This window comes from Hetaerina americana, unplaced genomic scaffold (genome assembly GCF_022747635.1).
Source record: "Hetaerina americana unplaced genomic scaffold, ioHetAmer1.1.p SCAF_25, whole genome shotgun sequence".
Taxonomy (NCBI): Eukaryota; Metazoa; Arthropoda; class Insecta; order Odonata; family Calopterygidae; genus Hetaerina; species Hetaerina americana.
Window position 1 is genome coordinate 6019110 of NW_027286819.1, and position 24902 is coordinate 6044011.

General features: G+C 42.0%; 1 non-coding gene across 1 annotated transcript; it reads right to left on the reverse strand.

Annotated features, from left to right (window-relative positions):
• Nucleotides 1-433: 433 nt before the first annotated feature.
• Nucleotides 434-509, reverse strand: TRNAA-UGC (transfer RNA alanine (anticodon UGC)). Its single transcript has one exon. It is a non-coding gene; the product is annotated as a tRNA-Ala (tRNA).
• Between the last annotated feature and the right edge of the window lie 24393 nt (nt 510-24902).

Sequence of the window (24902 nt, forward strand, 5' to 3'; positions counted from 1 at the left end):
TAAATAAATATATAAAGCATTCTCTCTTGAAGGCCTCTGAGAGGGCCGAAAGCTCGAACAATTTACCGTTTGAGTGTTCTTTTAAATGTGTCTATTCTTTTATATTTGTGTTTTATTGTGTCAGCCCATTATATAAATATATATACATATATATATATATATACATATATATATATATATATATATATATATACATATATATATATATATATATATATATATATATATATATATATATATATATATATATATATATATATATATATATTTATATATATATATATACATTCAAACACGAAATCCCGCCAAACGGCGAATAAATACTCATATATACAGAAACATATATAAGGAAAAGGGATAGGAACACGTATAAAGGACGAACACAATAGAGGTGGGGAAGGCGGAATCGAACGGATCACAAGAGTAAAAATATTTCCTCAACCGGGACTCGAACACCGGATCTTTCCACTTGCAGGGCGGATGCTCTTAACCACTTGAGCTATCGAGGATATGTAATGTTTCTGTATATATGAGTATATATATATATATATATGATTACTTCTATATCTTCAGAGGAAGACGGATTGTTTCCGTCGAAATATCAAGAAAATACGTGTGAGTGTTCTTTTTTTGTGTTTCTATATTGTGTGTTACTGTGTATTGTACTATTCGGCACTTCCGTGTTACGTCTCCGAAAGCATATATATATATATATATATATATATATATATATATATATATATATATATATATATATATATATATATGTATTTATGTATTTATTTATTTCCTTGATTCGTTCATTGCGATATCCATTAACAGTACTGCGAAATATCTATTAATAATTAATTGTAATTATTTATTTTCTCTACACGTTCGGCTATTTCACTATATGCCATCGATTGATACATTATTCTATCTGGTGCACAGCTCACGGCATCACTGTATTACGTTCTTAAACCACGGATTCCATATGATTTTAATTCATTTCATAACAGTACTTACTATTCTTCGAAGTGCGCTCAAATCTCGGAGAGCAAGGTCATGTATAATTCTGACATGAATTTCCCACCCACCCACATATTGTTTGTTTGTTTGACCTCAGATACCGGTGCATGGAACGCATACGAACGCGATGAAGACCAAGTATGGTTTTGATGCGTGTAAGTGAGCCTATTCGTGAGCAGCCATCAGAGACTTTGATTGCAATTGAGCTCCGTGATTGTCACTGCACCGTGAAGAAGCATCGGCCGAGGGGCGGAAACGGCCGCCATCTCCCGTCGTTGGCAATAATGATCGCATCTCGGTGACGCGTGCGGATTCGTGTTGCTTGGAATGTCGACTCTTCTTCTGCGACGCCAGCCTCGCGAGTGGCGCGCCACGTCCTCCCCCCCAACCCCTTCCTCCCCCTTCTGCGAGGGCGCCCTCGCCGCACACAGAGTCTGCCACTTGCATTCTCGACGTTCGAAGCGAGCACGGGAATGCTCGACTCAAAAGAGAGCTTTAAATTCGCTCCACATTCGGATTCAAATTCGAAGAGCGGGAATTTATTTTATCCGCTACCGCCGTCTGTTTATATGTGGTTTTTGCGGGTGGATGGGATTGGCATATCAAAGGGGCGAGGGCGGGATGGGTGGGAGGGAGCCCCGGGCGGGATGGCTGGGTGAAGGGCACCGAGGCGCATTTGGGGCCCAATGAATGAATGCATTTCCAGCGCTTGTGCCGAGACGCCGAGCGAATCAATTTCTACACCTCCGCCCTCGATAATGCCCTCGTGGTGAATCTCGCTTGAGTCTTTGTTAGTACGACGTGGGTGGGAGCACGCCAATCTCAAATAAACGTCAAGAAGAAAGAAAAACCTCCATCCGTATCCGAAATTTTATTGCAAACAATCACTCTTCATTTACAAGCACAATACTGTGTTTTAAGTTTTTATCCATATTTATATTTAAATAATTTCCTAAATGGAGTGAAGATTTCCCGAATATATGTTTCTCATTTCTAGATGCCAAATGTTTTAGGGTTTTTATTCTTTTCTGTCGTTCTGATTAACGCCTTAGGTTTAGAAATGAAAAACTTATTTTTAATGCATGTATTCTTAGTGATTTGTAATATTCTAAACTAGTTAACATGCGCACCAGAGGCAGAAGGATAGGGGGCTGTGAGTGAAAGTGAATTGAACAAGCGGGTTAATCAAGGAGTAATGTTTCTGTGAATATTTACCCTTGGATTACCCTGGGATTACCCTGGGATTGGGAATCAGAGCGTTCCGGGGCGGTATATGCGGGGAAACCGAGCAAGGTTTGAGAGGCATGAAAGGGTGATAATACGAGGGTCATCCGGAAAGTAGTACCCGTTCGTGAAATAAAGACACAAAAGTAAATATTAACAAACATAAAAAATTTTATTTGAAAGAGGATACTTTAAACTACTTCTCAACATAATCTCCAAGCAAATTAAGGCATTTGTCATAACGTGTGACAAGTTTCTGTATTCCTGCTGCATAGTCCTTCGCCGCCAGCTCATTGAGATACGCGAGGGACCCATCTTGCACAAATTTTTGCATAATGCAGATGGTGTTTAACAATTTCATGAACAATTGTTCGAGAAACATTGGGAAAATGCTCACAGATGTCATCAATTGTGACGCGCCGATCGTTCCTCACGAATTCGTCAACTGAGCTCACCAGTTGGTCTGTAATGACAGACGGTCTCTCCGAACGCTCATCGTCGTGTGTGTTCCCCCTCCCCATGTTGAAGTTGCGACACCACCGCCGAACAGACGACTCGTCCATTACATTGTCTCCATACACCTCCTTTAATTGGCGATGAATATCACATGGGCGAACGTTTCTTGCATTGAGGAATTTAATCACTGCCCTCACTTCACAACTGGCGGCGTTCTCAATTTTTTTAAACATTGTAAACAATCACAGAAACAACACAGGCAATGCTAGCGTCACGCAACTTGGCTCAGAGAAGGCAGACAAGCCACTGAAGCTATCTGACCTCGTCCAGCGGCTACTCGCGTCGTCAGCACTTCATGCGGCACGAACGGGTACTACTTTCCGGATGACCCTCGTACATCCTATGGAGCACGGGTGCTGATTTAATTAGGGATTTTTCATCACACAGTCTACGGGCGGTCATAAATTATGATTCGCGTATAAGCACGATGAAAAATAGTGGGGTATGACGTAATCAGAACAGAAACATAACAGAAAAGGACACGCCTTAAAATGTTCGATTAACTATTCGACATCGGATTGTTTCTATGCAGTCGGGTCGTCACCTATTCGTGGAGGATTTTCCACTTTTGAAAAATGTGTGCAGGGATTGGATCAATGGAGCTAAGCACCTGGAAACGTAAGAAAATGAATTCATTTCCGAATTCCAATCATTAAGAGATTGAATGCAAGAGTTTCAATAAAGTGTGAATTTTTGGTAAAGTTGTTCACAATATCTATGAATTTGCATTTACATTCCTAACGAACGTTTTTCCAAATATCAGCTGTAACAGCGGAAAGGCAGATTTGATATTTTAACACCTCAATAAAATACCTATGCTTTATTTTAAGTTTTAGTTAAATTGTCATGTTTACTCATAATTATTCTTTTTTGAAGTCCTATGCTTATTAACTTATTCATTTTCTCTCTTCACATTTAGAAATCATATAAATCAATAGCAATAAAATATGGAAGAGAATAATTCTCGTTATGAATCCTTTATCCTATAAAATCGACAGCGACATCGTTTTTGCAATGAGATACTTTTTTTCCACAAATGTTCCATGCAAAAGCTTAAACATTATGAATGGTTTTCCGCTCATTCATATTGATTTGAGTTTTAATGCACCATGGTTCATTTTAACTTGTGAATCACTGTATGGAATAATTCGTAGCATCTATGAGGAAGGAATCTGCCTGGAAAATTTTGCGAGCTTAGTGTTAGTTCCTATTCCGAAAAAGGTCATGGCTACATCATGTGAGAATGACAGAAGAATAAGTTTGAATTCGCACGCAGCTGAAGTGGTGCTCAGAATAATCACCTACAAGATTAAGAGGAGGGCAAATGATTACTCAGGGGATGATCAGTTTGGGTTTCGGGATGGAACCGGCACGCGTGATGCCATTGCAGTGATGTGATCATGAGATGTCATCGAGAGGATCATAGAATACAATCAGGGCATATTTGCCTATTTCGTAGTTTCCAAAAACGCGTACGGTAGATTTAATTGGAAAAACATAATGAATATATATTGCAGAAAATAGGAATATATCGGTGGAATAGAAGACTGACCTGTAATCCGTTTGAGTCTTTGACTGTTCCGGTGAAGATGGGGGATGCAGAGTCGGGTTGGGCAGAATGAGAAAAGAGGTGTAGGGCAGGGTTGTCAAATATTACCTGTGCTGTTCAGCGAATTAATTTATGAAAAAATAATCAGTAGGAACTGAATGGGAATTGATGTAAACAAAACAAATTTTATGCATTGAAATTGAAATATAACTAACTTGGTAAGTTAATGATTCCCCACCAAGTCGCGCCAGATACAGTTTTATTTATAAGGCTTATGCAGTTTTTCGGAAACATAAAGGCTAAGTTAAACGTTAACATAAAAGTGTACAAACTAGAGCAGGTAGAAGAGTTCACGTATCTCAGAAGTGTTTTGGACCAAAATGGTCAAAGCGGGAGGGACGTAAGGAGAAGAATTGCACAAGGGAAAGAGGCTTTCACAAGGAGTCCATGGCACGGACGTTGAGTATGGATGTTAGGGAAAAGGATCGTAAAAACTTTGATATGGAGCGTAGCTACTATGTACGGCACAGAAACGTGGTCATTGAAGCAGTATGATGGGTGTAGATTGGAGGCTTTTGAAATGTGGGTGTGGAGAAGGATGGAGAAAGGGGAAATGGACCGAAAGGAAAACCCCCATTTAGGTCTGGGTACGGTGGGAGGGTAGAAAGGATTGTTGGGAGAAACCATAAGGAGATCAGGAAAAATGGATCCAAAGTATATTTGATGGAAATATGATGCTAAAGACGGTGATGGAGGGGAGAATGCCAGAAAAACGATGAAAAGGCAGGAACAGGATAGGGATGTTGCTCGAAATAAAGGAAAGAAGGATGTACTCGCAGATGAGGGGGGACTTCGTTGCTGATTAGAATGATGGGCTGTACTTTGCTAGTAGAGAAGAGAGTGTTTGGAGTTTCTTTTCAACCAATGCCTAGCTTTACCGGTGGATCATCTAGAGTAATAATTATCACTATACTTTTTCTTCCTTTATACAGGTATATGCCTTTAGGAATAGTGAATACCAAAATAAATTGAATACATTACAATAAGGTGAACCGAACACTTAACATATAATTATTATGAAATAGGCATGGTTTGCTTTCAAAGATACTTTCCACTGCCATAGATACTCCTACCCCAAGGGCTATTACGTCAATCTCGTTGGTTATCTGCTATGAATTGGGAAAATTGTGCCACCATTTTTATCATTGAATAGCTAACATACTTTGCTTACAAGTATATCGACGCAATATCTGTGGATTATAAGCATGGGGTCCGTTATTTTCTTATTAGGCTGGTATACGAGTACTTTAAGTCAAGGATATAGAGATTACTTGATTTGCCAAATGGTAGCAATATTAATTTTAACTTTGCCAGCCTTTCTTCCCTGAGTAGAATTAATTTTAACCAACCTTACCCTGACCGACAGTGCACGACTTTGTTGTTCATGATTATTTGATTCTGCAGTGATGAAGAGATGATTTCTTCTCAATGCTGCAATCTCCCACATTTCTTTAATTTCTCCATGAATTCACCTACGCCCTTGCTTGAAATCTTTTCAAAAACGTCTGAACGTGCCCGAGTTTCGCGTCGCATACGGCTCAGGTCTTGCGGAAAGTTGTTAATTATACGTTTGAATGAAATATTTATTTGCAGAATATGCTCAAAAATTTGTTTGGGTGTGAATTTCGAATGTTCCCCTTGGATAAGAAGATCGGACATTGCATGGCAGACGTCATATTTATAAAAGAGAAAAATGTGAAACTTGGGATAATGGAACTGTTAAATATAGTCTATTACATAAACAAATAACACAAAAATGAATACACCACACACTTAAATCAGTTAATTTGGAACGCATAAGCCCGAACACTGGGACAGCCTCATTATCAGTTAACCTGAAGACAAACACGGCATTTCCGACGAATTTTCAATGTCGCCCATCTAACTCCCAAATTAAAAGGTCCTATTCGTTTATTCTAAGTTGCGATTAGAGTTGGTCTCTGTATTTTTATGAGCTGCTGGTCTATTGTAGACGCCAATGGACATTAAGAACGTATTTATTCTATCATTCAAATAATTTTAGAGTTTGAGACTAGCCAGGATCTTCGTCCACATGAATCCTCTTGTCAATGCTAAATCCAACTGTGAAAACATTTTTAAAGATATCTGTTTAATTGGAAAAATAAATATTATACCATTACTAGCCCGATTTGTATTTGAATTAGCGAGAAATTAAATATACGAAAAAATAATGAAAATCTGGTAAAATTAATGTTCAAGATACTTGTATTAAACTAAATTTTCCACAAACATGTGTATGTATGTCCATTCCCGTCCTTTTCAGCGTTAATAAGCAAATGTTTACTCCCAGTCCCTAACCACTTAAACATCCTCCTTATCCCTAATTTTCTAACCCTGTGCACCTTGTCCATGCATCTCCTGCCACGCGTCTTTTTGGCAGAGTTCGGATTATTTTGTAGCTGTATATGAATGTGGAGAAGTTGGTTTTTTAAAAAATGTAATGCCAGCTGTGTGTCCAAATTTCACTAAAGGACGTATTACCGGAGTAGTTAAGCCATGAGAATGCTTTTGTTGTTGCCCGGTAAATACAGCAGCGAAATATAAAAAATACAAGGATATGTACGCGGTAGACGAGGTACAACATGTATGAATACGAGGGTAAGGTGAAAGGTTCTCGCCCTCGGTCCCTGCCGGGGCGCACGCGTCATTAGCAGTAGTAATTTTTAGGGGGAGGCGACCGACAGCTGAGGTCATTTGCGCCATAAGGGATGGACAGGAAAGGATGAAGGGTGGAGAGAAACCCGGCGTCGGCATTAGCCTACTCTTTACGAAAGGCGCCAAGGGGTCCGCAGTTTAACGTCCCATCCGACTGACGGCGTACTCACTCAAAGTGCCCTCCACAAAGCACCTCAAGTAGGGATCGAGATACCTCTGAAAAATATTCAACGCCGCCGGGATTTGAACCCGCGCCCTCAGGGTGGGAAGCCAGTATTCTCGGTCCCTGCCGGGGCGCACGTATCATTAGCTCGTAAGACAAGGTAGACAAGGTGTTTTTCGTCAAATCGGAAAACTTGAATTTCGTACGGTCGTAAAATTCTTCATTATAGATGAATTAATCCCTAAGGAAATTCATCCGAAGTTGACAAAAGTGTACGGGGACTGTGCTCCTTCAATGCCAAATGTTAAAAAGTTGGCTGCTGAATTTAAACGTGGTCGCAAATCCCTCGTAGATTATCCACGCGAAGGATGACCAAAAATCGCAACCACAGCGGATAGCATCGAAATGGTGCACGATATGGTGTTGGACGATAGGCGAGTGAAGGTGACCGAGAAGGGTGCTTAGGCCGTGTGGGGGACATATCGGAAGAAAGAGTGCGAAACATCTTCCCCAAAGAATAAGGGGCGCGGAAGCTCTGCGCAAGATGGTTGCCGCATTTGCTGAATGCCGATCAAAAGCAAACGCGCAAAGGTTTATCGCAGCAATGTTTGGACCGATTGAAGAGGAAACCGACCAATTTTGTGCATCAATTTGTCACCACAGATGAGACATCGGTCCGCCACTACACGCTAGGAACGAAACAGCAGTCAAAGCCAAAGAAAGCGAAGTCTATCCCAACCCCCCGGAAAGGTCACGACCCGTGTGTTTTAGGATGCGAAAGAAATCCTGTTGGTTGATTACTTTGAAAAAGGCAGAACTACCGCAGGCTCTTATATAAAAGGATCTTGCTCCAATCTTCTAAGATGAGATCGATGCCAAATCTCGCGATAAGAGGCCGGCTTTAAGGAGAAGAAAAACATCATCTTTCACCAGGACAACCTGCTGTCACTTGCTTGTTGCGTTGGCGATGGGAAAGCTACGGAATTAGGGGTACGATTTGCTCGACCATGCTCCTTCTCCTCCCGACTGAACACCCTCAGACTTTCATCTGCTCCCAACCTCGAAGAAATTTGTTTCTTGGGAGCGCTTATCGTCCAATGAAGAAGTTGAGAGGGTCGTCAATGGATATTTTCACAGCTTTCCAGTCTCTCCCTTCTGGGAAGGAATACTGATGTTGGATAAACGCTGGGCCAAGTGTGTTGAAGTAAGGCGAGATTATGTAAATTAAAAAAATGATATTTTTACAAATAATCGCAGTCTTTATATGACAGGCCGAGAAATGTTCACCTTTCTCTCGCTTTCAATCCGTGAATGTCTTTCCTTCCTAAGGCAGTGATGGAAGAAAGAGTCACGAGCGCCCTACCACAGCGCCCGGCATCTCTTCACTTGGGCGGGGGCTACTTCTACTGCTCCCGTATGCCTGAGCACTAATTTCACAAAGACATCTCACACATAAACGTATTCAAATGAAAAAAAAGAATTAATTCCACTCAAAAAGCCGTTTTCACAAAATAAATGGGTTTATTCGAGCGCGAAATGAGAAAACTAACATGAAACTCATTAATGAACTCATCAGTGTTTACGAGTGGTTGCATTCAAGGTGCTCCCCGAAGGATTCTCGGACTTTGTTTATACTCTTCTATGTAACAAAGCTCTTATCCCCTTGTATTTCATTTGAAATCTTAAAAGTTTAATACAATTTTGTCATTGAAGGGCCTTTCTCAAGTGCCGTTTTGTGAATGTAATAATAATAATGGTAATACGGATGTGTGAAATAAATTTTCATCACTATCAATTGAACATATCCGAAAGAATCAAAACCAAACTCAAATTAATAAATTAGAACAGTGTATGAAAGTTCTTTAATGAAAATCCGAAAACGTACAGTAACCAATGAATTTCTCTTGATTATTCAAATCTTTAGCAAATCATGAATGGACATCGAGGAACGTTTATGGACTAAAAAAATCAAATGCCAATATGGAGAGGTAATTGTTAGTCGAAGAAAACACAGGCAAGCTTTTCAAAATTCTAAAGATCCAAATTCACCTTCTAAGACCCCGAGGAATGATTTTGAATGATTGGAATTCCGCTCGGCATGCACGCAATAGGGTTTCAATTATCAACCGTTTCCGTCTTCGGGAAATAAATAAAGGAAAAAGATACAGCATAATTTATCTTAAACTGTCTCATATATCTCCGAAAATGTCATCATTTCTTTTCAGCATCATTTTTTTCGTCTCGCGCCGCGCACTGTTTATGCTTGAGTGAGACTTGGGAGGTTTTTCGAGACGTTTTCATTCGTAAACATTACAGATTGAGATTTTCGGCTGTAATTCAATTTTGAGGCTTTGAGCGGCTAAAAAATAAGGAAGAGCAGTACTATGATTAATCGTTTGGGAAATGGAGTTGCTCCTCGGGCCGGATAGATGGCGGAATGCGAATGCGGGAGGCGAGGGAAAGGAGTGCTATACATGGGTTCCTGAAGATGTCGTTGGGAAGGATTCTCGCACCTCTAGTTAATCAATCCTCCGGGGGTCCTTTCAATGGCAAAGCCGTGTTGGCACCCTGATGTCGAAAGCTTCTGATTTTTCGAAACGTAACCGGTAACAAGAAACTCAAAAATCACTTTAATTAATGGTCAATGCCATGCCCTTCACATTTTCCCAAACGATTACGTGAAAGATTTTTCCAATTGTCTCTTATCGCGTGAAAAAATCCAGTCAGCACTTTTTTCATGAGGCAATAGGCTTGCTTTTAAGACCTCTCGAGGAATTGTTGCTGGAAACATTGCGGCAGGGAATCCGTCAACGTTCCTGAAGGAACTTAAATTTCTGGGCTCATTTGGGGAAAGACTCCCGGGGGATCTCCGGCGACCGGACAGGAGGGCAGGCAGAGGGCAATGGGAAGGAGTGAGAAGTAGAAACTGGTGTAGTTTGCTGATGGGTCATCGGTGGCAAGTGGCGGCAGCCAAGGGCAAGTTAGAGGCAGGGAAGGTATGACTCCCCCGGGGGAGGGCGAGAGATATGCGCCCCCTGAGGGAGTGGAGCCAGGCAAATGAAGCAACGCCCTTCCCCGCCCCCTCCAACGGCCGTGAGTCGCAGGGAGGAGGAGGGGCGGGGGGGGGCGGGCGAGGGCTTGCGGCGGGGCGGCCGGCGTCCCAGAGGCTTCCCCCCCGTTTTTCTGAATCGATGGCCTCTCCTCCCGCAGAGTTGTTCGAGGGAGAGAGAGGGTGGGGTGTAAGTGTGGGGTGGTGTCCATGGCAGTCGCAGTCTCTCGCGTTGGCCCTTCGTTGGAGTGCTGTTTCCGCCCGGGCGAGGAGTGATTTACTCGCCGAAAAAGGCAAGGCGGGAGAGTTTCGGAAAAAGGAAACGTTCGACACAATTATCTCCGTTAAAAGAGGCCCTTCGCAAAATTTTATCAGCACTTTATAGAACGAAACTTTGATTTTCACATCATGAAAACAGAGAGACAATCCGCGGAGGTTGGCAATTGAGATATCAATGGGTCCCCCGGTCCATATCCAAGGATGGAGATTATTGCGATGGGAAATTGCAAATGAGAAACAAATGAATCAATTTGTTTTTTGTGTTCCCGAATCGGGATAATTTACAGGACCTTCAGTTCCATCCTATTCGTGAATGCAAAGCAAATGAACTTTTTTATATAATTTGGGTAAATTTTTAAGTGAAAACTACTTACTGTTACAGAAATGTGTATAACAAGTCCTATGGAAACGATATGCCGGCACAAATTTTATTCTCGTGGCTGGACTTAAAACGTTTGGTTTAATTGAGAAATCTGCGCTCTTGTAAATGATCAAAGAACAGCAATGTGAGCGCAGGTAGACGGCAATTTTATTTTCACTGAATTGACATCATCGCCTATGCGTCGAAACTGACAGTCGGAGCCATGAAATTAAAACATGTAGAGTTATTTAGCGGTCATGAATTTTCCCAAAGTAGAGCTTGAAACCATCAAATTTATATTTTTAGTTAATTTTTCTTTTGTTTAACTTTTCCGATTACTTTAAATTACGTATGTTTTTATTTATATATAATTGACTTGGTTCTAACTGATTTCATATTATTTATGGATGGGAAAAATAAAAGATGCATCGAGGAAGCCATTTGATAATGATCCCAACGAGTTCCAAATATTCGGATACACTGTAGCAAAGACTACTAATCGTTATGAGCTACGAGAAAGAGTACTGATACTTTAATGGCAAAAAATAAATTATTGGTAACCTATAAATGTTTTATTTTTAAGCACCCGGCATTACTAACAATCAATATTTACCCAAACGGTTCTATACTCTGGGCATAAGAGGTTCGGTAAAACGGAAACTACAGGTTTCTCGTATTAAAAGGCTGACCGTGAAATAACCTTATCGGCTTGAATTTCTTGAGTAACAAGACCAAGTAGGAACCTAATGAGTTCTACCCTAAGCCAATAAATTTCCCTTTGATGAGTATGTTTGTGTGTAAAATCATACGGAGCCATTTAGCTTTAAGGTGCGCCAGAGAATGGAATGTGAGAACGCCTTTTCTTCGAGAGAGGTGTTAAAGGATGAGTCTGGATCATTTCTGCGTCCTTTTCCCTCCTGAGTAAATGAAATTCCCGGAGAATAAAAGTAGGCATTGAAAAAATATATTTTCATTGAAACTGGCGACCTCTTCCATCATTCGCTCCATTCCCATTGGCTCTTAAAACTAAATTCGCCGATGAAAGTCCCCTGCTTTCGCCACCGGGAGTGTCACGCGTCTATGGCTGTTGCCCACAGAGTGGTAAAAGGTCATAGAGGTGGTCAACGGCCAGGATGGTCACCCGATGGGTCGCCCGGACTCGCTCTCTGGGTACTAAATCGCCAACGCCGGGATAATACACGCCAACCGTCGGACGGAGTCCGAAGATTGGGCAAAGTAATAAAAAAAAGAACAGATCTCATATCGATAATTTTTCAGAGTGTAATAACAAAGCAGAGCTGGTGAACTCACAGTCCCGTTGGGGAGTGCCCAGTGATTGGCTCCCACAGCGAAATGATGAGACATAGTGATGCCGTCCATTTCCAAGGTTACGGTGCTCCTGGAAGCCTCTATGAACAGTAGGGGATCTGAACAGATAAAAATATATAAAAATACTCGAAGAAACTCATATTTTGGAGCCATGCCCTATTCAAATTTTCTCGTACGGCGGGCGTCCCACTCTTGGCGGCGTTGGCAGTCGTCTCGACGTTGAAACCCATTGATGGACGGGAAATAAACAGGTAAAAGTATGGTTACACGCAATGGGCCAGTGACATCGACGCCACTTACTTTTTTAGGTGTTTTGACGATTAATTCTCCATCAATAGATTTGAATTACCATAATTCTCTACTACGGGAGGTCAAATCTCAGAAAAACTTTAAGATTTGCAGAAGTAGGAACAAGCCTTAAGTGCTTGTAAATGTTTAGTAATGCTGCTTTTGGCATATCCGCTGTTTCATCAAACCTGGAAATATAAATTGTGTATTGCAGTGCCTGACCAATCGAAAAAAGCTCTATTCATCTACAGCCATTTTTTGTTTAAATTGCCTGAATAGATATTTTAACCCTTTGATGTTAATGATTTCATCCAGGTTCCTCTGCCCGAACACTACTGTGAAAGAATGTGTCCCCGGCAAGCTGCTGCCGAAACCAGTCAAACTCACTTGCTCTCCACCCACGTTGCAGTATCGCAGTAGTGAATAACTGCTTACTCTGCAGTAACTGTAGCGTTTAGTGCTACAATTTCATTTAGATTTTATTCTTTTATTGTGTTAAGTGTTAAAGTGCCTACGTGATCGCTTATTAGGGATCTGGACTCTTTAAGATAGCGGAAGGGTTACTTTTTGCGTAAGTGCTTTCGTGTTTTAATCGTACACACTATGTGTCGCGGTTCTTATATATGGTTATCTTATGTTTGCAAAATCTTTCTATAAATTTCGTGCCTTCACCAGAGTACTAGCATAACAGGGTCAATATTATGTCTTAAAGTTAATAAAGTAAGAAGCATCAGGTAATATTGACTTTATTTCCGGGAGTTTTCGAGTCGTTGAGGATAGTGGGTTAGCTTAATCTTTTGTAAAAAAAATGAGTTAAGATGGCTCCGTGCAGGTCCCTTGCTGGTAGAATGCGCGGCTCTTAGAGCCCACGTAGCCGCGATGGAGAGAGGATGGTGCACGTGATCCAGTATCGACAGCAGGGCGGCTTCTCTCTAGGGAGATGGGGCTCGGGAGTTGGAATTCTAAAGCCCCTAGGGCTGCACGGGTTCGCCCACATACATGAAGTGGCTTGGCGATTGCAAACCTGACTTGTGTACAATTGCTCCAAACGGGAGTGTCGCCTCAGATCAGACGAATATAGGATCTTCTCTCGGAGTAAAGAGAAGGTTGGTTCTGTGGTGGCGGGCATTGTAGTCAGTGAAGGTAGATCCCATTCCCGCCCCCAAAAGATACCAGGTGCAGTCAGATGAGGCACCACAGTGGCACCACCCCTGCTCCGAGACCACTGCCCAGGTGAAGACGTCAGTGTACGGGAAGAGATGGAGTGATTGTAATGCCATTATCCGCGGTGTGGGCCCCGCGGAAACAATGGGAAGAAGGTGTTGAATCGTCCTCCTCGTGGTATTGGTTCCCTAAGTGGTGGAAGCGGTTAAGGCAGCTGGACGCGCCGTGGGTTGCTCCAAGCTCCAAATTAAAGCGAGCACGTAGACGGAAAAATGAAGCCACGCACCGCGAATCCGAAGACGTCCTGCGTTCTTTCAAGCATATTCATTCGAAGGTGAAGCGGGTTGGAGCGCAGTTTAAAGTGCCTGTTAAATTAAGGAGTTTGACCGTGGTAGCACGATTTGATGCAAAATAGACGGTTTAACTTTTAAATGGAGGAATTCAGTCGGGATAGTCGAGTGGATTTATCGATTTGCTACGTGTCCTTCCATCGTGCCGTCCCTTAATCGTCTCGAAGTATATTATGCAAACGGGGCATCGCAGGAGGAAGGAAGTAGGAAACACGAGCACGTGACGAGAGTTTATCGTAGATGGAAGTGCAAAGGGCTCATGCTCTCCTTGGGAAATAAATAATGAGGAAAATATAATGAAACCTCTCAGTAAACACGTCTAAGCCCAAATCCTCTTAAGATGCATGGGAAAAAGTTAAAGAAAAAATGAGAGAATTGAAGCTCGAGGGAATCAACATAATAACGCCGAAGTGTCGTGCTGTTAAAAACAAAAGAAATTGAAGCCGGACATATATTGCGAAGCTTAGACGCTGGCACGGTTTTGGAAACGGAAAGCTGGCTAGCCGAGGGTATTAAGGTTGGCGAAGTTTTCCCTTTTGCTTGAAGCATTTACGGACGTGACACGCCTACAAGAATGGTAGATTAGTATTCATTGCCGCGAAAAAACACGTAAAAGGCTGAGCGGACAAATTTTATGAGCAGTCTGAGAGCCTTTGGTGCACAAAAGAGGGAGATCACCAGGAAAAACCTGACACTACTGCTCATTTGCCAACGGATTCCACTTATGACGCAGGGAACGCCTTAGCCAACAAAGGCTTCAGATGAGGCCTTTACTAGCATCGCACTTTGATTATGAGGACATGGAAAGCCAAAGTTAGAGGTGGTATCAATATTCCTTCAATAAACCGGTGAAACTACGGCACTGACAGCGTAGCAGGAAACCACAATTCTTGCAAGGCAATATCAAGCACAGCCATAAATCATTCAAGGCACCGAAATACAGGAACATAACAGTTTCAGGTTTAACTTTGTGGAAGTCCTTCATGATGAGGGTAAAAAAGATACTTAACACTTCCACAATAAAGATTTAATATTTGACGACCATGGTTTCGATGCTGTGCATCTTCATCTGGTAACATGCATCAACATTTTTTTCGACTTATATAGTCTGGATCCAAGCGGGGAGTAAGGGAGAGGAGAGGGGGTAAGGTAGGGGGAATAAGAGAGAGGGGGTAAGTTGAGTTTGGGTGCAGCAACGTATTAGTGGTCTAGGGGAGGGGGAGGGTATGTATTCGAAGGTTACTGGCTCATATTTGTCAAAGTTTATGTTGATTAAATGATCATTAAATGAAGAACACAATGTAACACTCCACCGTTCTTAGAATTAGAGGCGGAAAAAAACAAACACATAGTTTTTTGCATTTAATTAGGGTGTGTGTGTGTGTGTCGAATGCCATCGATGACTACTATTAGTTGGCGATTTGACAAGACGTTTATAATTCAATTTATTATTTTATCATTGATACTTAAGCGTTTTAGTATGCTTGGCAATTTATTATGCGGAACTTTATAGAAGGTTTTCTTGAAATCCAGAAATATTGCATCAACAAATAGATGCGAGCATTTGTTTTTCACGCGCAATATTGGCGACGAAAACTCAAGGGAAAACACTAAGATGGAAGTGAGTAGGCATTGGCAAAAATATAAAGGAACATGGAAATTATATTCCCCCTCTACTTCACTTCAAGGTGGGCGTCCTAACGCCCCCCGCCACGCGCCCTTAGGCCAGATGCTGGGCTGTCGTTTAAATATATTTGTAAATCAAACTCATTTTGAATTCTACTTCATGCATGCAGACCTGAAAGTTGCTGTTTTCAGTGGGATCAGTCCAATGGTTAATAACAGTATAAAAGCTCTAAAGTGTGTATTGGACATCACATGAATATTTTACGATCACCTCTCTCCATGTGCCTCTTGGTTTGGTCACGGAGTACCATGTGTTTGGAGAAGTATTAGATTAAATATCATATGGATAGTGACCCAATACTGCCTCTCACAAAACCTTACAACATTCACACACTCGCGGAGCATTGCGTAGACGTGGACAAATGTTGACATCTATGAAATATCGTCATTTCGCTGTATCCCATATTGTTTTGTTGCACATAAAGAGATAACAAACTGATTAAATGGTATTTATCTCTTTTCCCAAAGTATTAGAAACCACATAAAAAAAGATAACTTAATTTACGCCCTACTAGAACCCGCTTCCTTTTTCTTTGTCACGTTTTTATTTCAGGGCAGTTTCTGTGAGGTTAATGCATGATCCTCGTGGCTCTTGGATTCTGTATGCTCCTTTATCCATTCCAACTACCGGAGCTTTCTTAACTGGCAAGTAACTCATCTGGAAATCAAAGAATCCTTGTATGTCGCACGATCTGCGACGTGATTCGTCACTGATTTCTTTCCACTCTCCCATATTTCGGCTCTCAAATCATGGTCAACCTGAAATCATCATTTAGGCGTTTCCCACAGTATCCACGGAAAGAGCACAAACGAGCGAGTCACTCTTCCAGACGTACGCACTCCCTCAACAAAAATCGCTCTTTGGTGTGATTATGCTTAGCTTTGCAATTACTTGGTGAGAGTAAGGGGAGCGAAGAGATTATACATTAAGGCTGTACCATGCACCGGTAGATCACCAGTCTCAGTCAGGCTTTCTCCCTTCGCGTTTACAAAGATGCTCATCCAGTTCCTCTCGCTTTATCACCGTAAGATTTTCGACTCAAAGCTATCAACCTTTTACATCTTTGTTATTTCCCTCAACAGCGCCTTCAAAGTGTTCCAGTTTCTTATCAAGCGCGTCCTCACCAGGGCAAAGTAACCTCTTTCTGTGCACTAGTCTCGTGAAATTCCCTCATATTTACAATCAGTTTGTAGAGTCAGTTAATTGGACCACATTTGATCCACAATACATCTCTTGTCTCTAGAGGATGCTTGGCGGCAACAGGGATGCAATTGAATGGAGCGATTGAGTCATCACCTGCGACAAACAGCGCGGTCATCGTTTCCATGGGGAAGTTCAATTGGGCGAAGGAACTTGCAACTCTGGTTGCTATAGTTACTTTTAATAAGTTCCGAAATTTTATGTAAAGGCAGGAGTGAACGAAGTCATTTAATAAATCATTTCATCTTGAGTTTTCCGCGAAGGCTTTGAGTAAGACGTTGAAACAGAGTGGTACATAGACCTGAATGGACCCAAGCCGACGAGCGTCAAAAGACGGGTTTAAGTAATACCCAGCGACGCTTGCCAAACCATCTTACTTCGGGTTCCGAGATAACGATACTACCAAACGCGCCACCTCTCACCGGTCCAGGGAATTAGTATTCAGGAACACCTAAAATCCTTTCGGGTTATGTGAATTACCACACGAATAATTCACGCTCCACTCGATATCACAATATTAAATTACCGCATCGAAGTAGCCTATTCAAATTTGACCAGAGAATGTCTAAATGCATGCCATTTCCCTGTATTTGGTGAAATATTTTTAAAAGTCCCTCTTGAATAATGTCGTTTTTATTGACAGCGTTGAAGCATGGGGGATGAATGAGCATAAAAATTGCATAAATACTCAAATAAAATATGATAATTGATTATACTGGGACATTTGTTTTAATTAAATTCATATGAGTGGCGCCTATTCTCCCACTCACGATGAAATTACGTAAATATGGGAAGGTACGTCATCGACTCTCATGAAATATTTATATTTACGACAAGCATAAAATAAAATCCATTTATGCCGTTGCTTCCTCTTCGCCACCTGGCGACATGGTCGACTGGTAACGTGAATTGATAAATTATTTCACTAAACGAAGTAAGTTGGACGACGCTTCGTCTCCGCCAGAAGCGGAATCGCAGGCTTTTTTGCCGAATCGGTCTTAGACTTTGAAAAGCAATGATGAAGTCAATTATAGTGATTGGCTTGAGGGAAGAGACTGCAGTAAACTCTGCATGCAGGAGCAAATAATGTAGTTTTCTAACAGCATGGGTGTCAGTAGGTTGTTTCTAATCGCAGAGATAAGAACAGGGAGCAAATACAAGGAGAACGCCGAACTATTTCCCTGTTCATCCGGGTGATCTTGTGTGCCAGCGGGGCGTGAGCTTTTAATTATTTTCTCTCTGGGACAAGAGGTGTGCTCGTGTTTAAAACACATCCTTTGCGGTAATTTATCGTTCTGACGCCGTAATCTCATAGCAGTCGATCGATTGATTGATTGCACGTGGGCAAAGGCAACGGGCCTCTCCTAATCCACAGCCCCGGAGGAGCGTGGGAGCGCAGGGGACGAGGGCCTGGAGGAGGGAATGGGGTGGCGTGCAGCAACCTCTCCCCCCACACCCTTCACCCCCACCCCCTCTGAGTCGCTCCAGAGATCGACTGTTATTACTCCCAAGAAGATTTACGGTTGCGGGTGGCGAAACTTTCATATCTGCACGGTGTTACTCTGCGACGGCAATTTCCGCCTAAGCCTTTGAGAGCACCTTTGCCAGCCATGAATTAGGAGTTGAAAGCGCCGCTTGGCAGTGGATAACACTGAAGAGGGCCGACCGTTGCGGGCGGGCTCCGGGCGTGGATCATCGGGTTGGTCAGAGTAGCTCAGGGGAGGTCCGTAACTCAGGGCGGGGGGGACTCAGAGAGGGGGGGGAGGGAGGGTATCAGCGGAGGGCTCTTCTAGCGGGAGATATCCTCGCAGAAACTTACTTGCGTTTTCCTCGAGTCCCTTCCGTCGATCGAGCTCCCTCCTCCCCGTCTTAATTCACGGCCACTTCCTTCCGGGATCCAAACGAGCTCCTCACCGGAATAGGAGAAGGCTGAAGAGGTGACCCGAATTAAAGCTCAGCGGTAAGGGTGACTCGTATAGGGCGGTCACCCTTACCGCGCTACTTTCGCGCATGCGTCACAAAGTGCTTACAAGGGTCTCGCAGATTCGCAGTGCAGCGTGTGTATTTTCTTAAGTATGCCATTGACTTTACTTCCCGAGGACGTGCGTAGAAAATAGACGCACAGAAATTCCACAATTAATGTGCTATTCCACAATCGATTAATACACACAGTTCCATTGAGTGGAGGATTTTAGTGCGTCTATTTTCTGTAAAATGGAGACATTCCAACGAGTAACGGCGAAAACGGTGTCATATTCAGAGGACTTATTAAAACGAAGAAATATGTTCCAAAAATTAGTTTTTAAAGGGGAGTGAAGGCTTTACTGAGGAGAAGTGGACGCCTGCCTTTTTACTTCCATTCATCCATGCCCTAAAACTATCATTTTAGCCAAGTATTGGTTAAATATTTTGAGTTAAAAATGAATGAGTAAATAAAATACGTTTGGTGGCGCAGTTTACTGCATTTGATATTCAGTTGTAGCTTAAAACCAGAAGCCAAAGTTTCATATTAAGATTCTAGAGGTAATAAAAGCAAGGTCTGTCCCAAAAGTAGTAGGGCTGAGTCGATTAATAAACATATATTGCAAGGAATTGATCCATTCACTCAAAAGTCTTCGAAGAAGCACCCTTTTGCGTCCACGCACCGCTGACAGCGGGTTTTCCACGCCTCGTACGCTTTCTTGCAAGGCGGCGGCGCCCGGAATGCTGCTAAGCACCCTCGTCACGGCCTGTTGTAACGCTTCCACCGAGCCGGAGTGGAGTGCTTTCAACACCGATTCGAAGCGGGGGAAGAGGAAGAAGTCTGGCGGAGCAACTTCAAGGCTGAAGGGTGGCTGAGGCAGGGGAGTCCGTTACGCGTAAACCGGGTTGGCTAGGGGCAGAGAGCATTCGTGACACCAACTTCGCACTCGCCTTACTCATGCCCATGCTATAAGTCCCAAGTCGATGAACATCACTTTTAGAATTGCCAAGTTCATCAGAAACCCATGTGAACGCTTAAACCGGCGATCCCTGTCTAAAAAGGCCTTCTTTCTGGCAATATATATGCCATTTTTGAGGTCGAAGCACATCCTGAACGTTCCGCGTCTTCAGCATCTTCCTTACCCCCTCGAAACAATTGGTACCACCCAAAGACACCCAAATCACCCATGGCGTTATCACCATAAACTTCCTTGAGTATTTTATGAGTCTCTCTCATCCGGTTTTGCCCAGTTTCACGCAAAATTTGATGGCGTAGCACTGTTTCAATAAACAGTTCATGACCGAGCGTAACGAAGTCACGTCATAGAGGTTTCACAAACAAACGATCCGCACTTTACAAAGGCTGGGAGCTAACTACCACTGGCATGCAGCCTTTCTTTGAGACTCCAATACCTCGAACCTCGCCAGAGAAGCCTCCACCGGCTCCTCCGTCTATTCGGGAAAAAAGAGGTCATGGGAATTCCGGGACGGACCTTGAAATAGTGCCGGTCAAATAAATTTTCTTTTACGTGAGAAAATATGGAAAAAATTTGATGGGTAATGGCTCATTTACTGAGCTGAATATGTGCCTATCAAACACTTATTTGATAGAGGTTGTCATCAAGCTTTATAACTGATGAAAATTGAAGTATTAAAACTCCTTGGCTACAATAGTAATCATTCTCTATAAGCCTGGAACTAACGGAAAGCAGATTGCCTATACCTGATTTGAAACAGCCAAAATTGGAGATGAATGTAAAGCGATGGCTTCTCCGTGGAATGCACGCCGCTGAACTGCACTAAATACTAATTTTTAATTCTCTATTTCCCTGCAGCTCATAGTATCATTCCTTTTCAACTAGTTAAAAATAAAGAGAAATTAAAAGTGCCAAGGCAAGCAAAAGGAGTTGCAACAGCAAATATTAAGGCCTGAAGGCGCGGAGATCGGCCACAGGGGTTTGAGAAGTAAAATCAGCTGAAAACCGAGCAAATCCGGAGAAGAATGGATGGACAGGACGCGAGCGAAAGAGAGCGGGGTGACCTCGGACAGGGGAACGTTGAAGCGCTTACAGGACTGTGGCCCGCACGTTCATACAAATGGCGCACGGGCAACGTGTCCGAGGAAGACAAAATGTTGTATCCATATACTTGGACCACGTGCACCAGCTCATATGTAAATCATTCACTTATCTGCAGAAACTGAATTATTATTATTATTATTATAAATACACATGTGCTAATAGACACTGTCAGGTGGCACACAAGTCCCAAACAATTGCAAAATATAATACATAAAACCAGACAAACACAGATCTCTTTAACAAAACAAGTGAATCCCCATCCCATTTACAACCATTAACCAGCAAGAAAAAAAAAGATACATAAAAAAAAATTAAGCTATAACATATAATACCATACACCACACATAAATCAAATTTTTACATATATACCTTACATCTATTCTTAAAAGTATACACTCTGTTAGGAAAGGGCTCGAATATTTTTGCAGGTAAGGTGTTCCACTCAACAATTGAATTTATAGATATTGAATTATTGAATTGAATTTATAGGAAGGAAAAAACTAAACAAAAAGCAGGTACCAACGTGCATTTATTTGATTTGTAGTAATTGATAATTTCAGAAGTACCAAATAAATATTGCTTTAAGAAATATTGTAACCAACGCTGGTCTTCCTGAGGAGATACCCCTTGGATTCCTAAAACGGCGGTATGGGAATCTATATTTAGTAACTAGCAGACTCGCCATTAAATAGATTATTTATTCATCACCGTAATTACAAGCATGGAGAAGTAGCAAATGAGAGTTATAACTCGGATTCTGTTTTAAAAACTGCACCTTAAAAAAACCTTATTTTACCAATTTTATTCTTTAATTATATAATTTCGATTGTGTACTTTTAAATTCTTATATGGTAAACACCGCCAGTTTTATTTCTGTTTAAAATTGTTTGCTCTTTTTAATATGAAATATTTAAAAAAAGAACTTGCCTACCAATCAAAAATTTCAAAATTGATAAAACTGGAGAGACTAATAATTTCAGTACCCGTGAGTGGATTCGATCCAACCACAAAGTTATTTTAAACAAAGGATATATTTGTATTCCAAATCCGTATTAAAGCGTTTTCCCGATAAAATTGATTTTCTGAAGTAATGTGATCCTGTGCAAACATTAAAGGATCAGAAAAATGCATGCCTTAACAATAACTCCAGAAGGATTAATGCAATATGCGGAAACCACGGCCCCATGATGAGGCTACATTCCTCGCATTGTGTAATATAAAAGCCTTTTGGCCCAAGGGAGTTAAATCTTTAGCCAAAAGACTAGAAATTGTGGTCTTCCGAATCTTGAATCGACAATTGGTCGACGCTTTGGATTTGGTGGTTCTGTCCCCAAGTCATAGTTATACATTTTTACTATACTTTCAAAGCCGTTAATTTTGGTCGAAATAAATTTATAAAATGTTTCAAAGAGTAATTGGTAATAAAGCGATGGCAGCTGTCTGGAATTTGTCTAAAAGTGCGGAAAACTGCAATTTTCAAATGAAATTATTATTATTTACAAGGCTACATATTTATATTGCAATAATATGAATAGAAAACGAATGGTAAATATAATTATTTTAATCACTAAATATGTAATGTATTATGAAATTAAAACATTCAAACAAATACCTAAAATAATAACTCGGGGCTTTAAGGGAGTATATCGCACAGGTCAGAATATACCTTTTATATTCCACTATAAACCCGCTCTCACGCCCTGCATTGCTTGCGAAAATTGTGGATTTTGATGTTTGATTCCAGCTCTGAAAAGCCGAACGCATTATTTATTAATCTTCGAATAACAAAGTAAATTCAATGAAAATATAAGTCTGACTACGCTTGTAATGCTACAAATAAAGAAACGACATTATTAATAAAATAAAATTCTTTATTTTTAAGAAGTCAAATATTTTTAAAACAGTCGTATTAAACTAAAAGGGAACTGAATTGACATCGGCAGTTGCAGTGATGGAAGTGACGAAATCAGCGCACAAAGCTCTGGTGTACATCTGGAAAATGTGTGCGCGCCTCGCAATTATCCGAGAAGGACCAGCATTTCACAGTGTTGGGATACACGTCTTAGATTTGGAGCTATTAAGAATGCCACCTGTCACCAACAATGACCAGGGAATTAGTAGTTCTCATTTCCCGCACGCATTTCACACTCACACCCCCTTGTGTGTTTAGCCGGCAAATCCCTTCTCGCATGACCGAGTAGGACGGAAAATTATCTGAAGTATTCCACGATAAAAGGATATAGTACTTATTTGTTCTTTCGCGGGCCTCACGCTGTCCACTGCCAAGAGCAGGGGGACACATTTTCTACCTACGACGTCAAGGGACATCAAGTTCACAGCCATGGATTAACAGAATACTCCCTCCCTTACTTCCCAGCAGTTCGTGATCCCTCTCAGTACGGTGGTGGTCTATATAAGTGGTAATCTATGTAATCTCCCCTTCCCCCACCTCTCCCTCGCACATGTCCTCTCCCCTCTTCCCCGAGAACACCATTCTGGAGACGACGGCCGAGCCGTCGGAACGTCAAATAACATATTGCGAGTGTCCTTTCTTTGAGTCTCTATATTCTACAAATCTACCTCTGTGTTTTCATATATTTGTGCGTCGCCGAAGAACGCTCCATTTCGAAGTTATTTTTATATATGGCTAATATAGCCGATCAACTTTTTCTTCGCCTTCATCGTGTCGTCTGTTCCTGTTTGTCTGCCGTCGCATCGTCGCCGTGAGTGTTCTGTTCTCTTTCCTTCACCACTGTTTCCTTCCTTTTTCCTTAACTCTTTATCATTTCCTGCCTTCCCAATGAATCACCCTAACCACTTTCAACTTTGGCTGCGCCAATTCCGCATAAATGCATATAAAGTAGCCCAATATGCTAGCCATTCCGAGTTCCTCACCTCATGTTTATCCCTAGGCATCATACCCAATGGTCTCGTCATCAAAATACCTCTCTCTGGTATCCCACCTAGCCTTCACCCACACCTACACACCGTCATATTTCAACAATCACGTGATCTCACGCGTGATGTTCTATCGCACTACCTCTCTCTTTTCAGTAAACATCGATCCAACCTTCTGTCTCTAGCCAAAATTATATCCGATTCAGCCCCTCATTTAATTCCATCACTTAATCATATACTTTCCTCGGCACTTCGAAATCTCACTCGAAGACGTGAGGGCCTCCTGAAAAAGCTCTCTACCCTCACCCAGTCTTTCTTCCGCGTGGGACTTTCCCTGCCGCTTAAACAATCGCCGCCCCCACCCGAACCCCTACCCCTATTTTTTTTCAAAACCGGATCTAGCAACCCTTTATAACCTGCCATATCCTCCGTGCAAAATACACGTCCGTTTTCTCCAGGTGTCAACCTAAAGAGTCCCCGACCCAGCACCCCACACCCGAAAACGGAAACGAAGTAGTGAACCTTTCGTCCGTGCCCCTCGACAATAGCGAGCTTTCGCTACTAAGTAAAGGCCTCTCCTTCTCCCCCACCCCTACAACCAACCACGTTAACATCGTCACCGACGCGTTAAACTTCTGCCGGAATTTACGCTGGCATGCCCATTGGAAATCCCAGCCTTTCCCTTCGAACTCTTCCACCATTAACCCAGCACTTACCCGATTCCGTCCAGCCTCAGAAAACGAACCCAAACCACTCCCATCAAACCACCCAATTGAAATCTTTATCAATCTCCTCCTGACAAAGGTTTCCGATAAAAAATTCATAGATTCCGTTAAGCCACCAGATAACATTTCCCCCTCTGAGAGAGAAGCTCTCAGACGTTTAGCGTCAAACAAAGATATTATAATCACGACGGCGGACAAAGGGTCATCCGTTGTCGTGCTAAACAAAGAAGACTACGACGCTGAGGCATTTCGCCAATTCAACGACCTTTCTTGCTATGCCCCCCTGCCCCAAGATCCAAACCCTTCATATAAAAAGGATATTCTCTGTTTTCT